Source organism: Penaeus monodon, chromosome 20, assembly GCF_015228065.2.
Source record: "Penaeus monodon isolate SGIC_2016 chromosome 20, NSTDA_Pmon_1, whole genome shotgun sequence".
Lineage (NCBI taxonomy): Eukaryota > Metazoa > Arthropoda > Malacostraca > Decapoda > Penaeidae > Penaeus > Penaeus monodon.
The window spans coordinates 41,838,792-41,839,818 of record NC_051405.1 but is presented as its reverse complement, the minus strand read 5'-3'; positions in this window follow the sequence as shown (position 1 = coordinate 41,839,818).

Sequence of the window (1,027 nt, the reverse complement as noted above, 5' to 3'; positions counted from 1 at the left end):
GGCGGAGCATCTGCCAGGAAACTCGAGAGCGTCGAGGTCCCGCTCATCTCCCCGTGCAGGTGTATACAAGTGTCGTTGAACCCCTGTCCGCCCAGGTACTTACGCTTGATTAAAGCTATTACTTCTCTGATTTTTTTTTTTTCTTCTTCTTCATACCAGCAGGTTCAACCCGTTTGGTGTGTTCTGGCTGCTCTGGTGTTATTGATGGAAAGCTATTTATTTTCATGAGCCTTTGGAGAGCGTGAGGCGCAGATGATTTGATTTGCGTCTCTTCCGTCGCAAAATATGTTATTCTAGATTATATAATAGCTTTGAGGGCGTCTTACTAACATGGCGTCCGTAGTGTTCCAAGAGTTAACGAAGCAAAACATGTACTATATTCGGAATTGTATCTTATCAAATATATTCATCTTTAATGATAACGTATTCTGTCTGATCACACAGGTGGCACACGGTTCCATAAAGAAACGACCATTTACCAGGAAACTTGACGTAACATTGTGATACCCATTCGCTTACCAGCTGGCGTGTGCCGACTCATGCCAAAACCCGTCGACAATTTCCAAAATGCTTCGCACACACAGCATTTCCAACGTAACAAATCATGGCCGATAAATAACAAAACCTATTTCCAATAAAGTCTTTCCACGAATCACTCACCTGTAAGTCTCTCCCAGAAACTAAAAAGAAGCGAAGATTTTCTAAGAAAATAACTGGGAGATTACTATCTACTAATTCGCTGAAATCACCGGTCCGTGTCGGCAGCTTTCGTCCCAGCATCACCTGTCGAGGCAAATCCCTGCAGGACATTTAAATATGCTCGCCGGCATCTCGCACTCTCCCGGCTCAACAACTGGCTCATAGGCCTACCCACAGATATTTCCTTGGCCTTGCCCTTGAATTAACTCATTACTCGGAACGGTAATTGTCAGCCATAAATGCCTGGAATTTAAGTACGCTCTACAACATTCCAGTTCTGAATAGGTAAAGACAAAAACAGAAATGTCTCTAACTAGTTTTCTCTTAT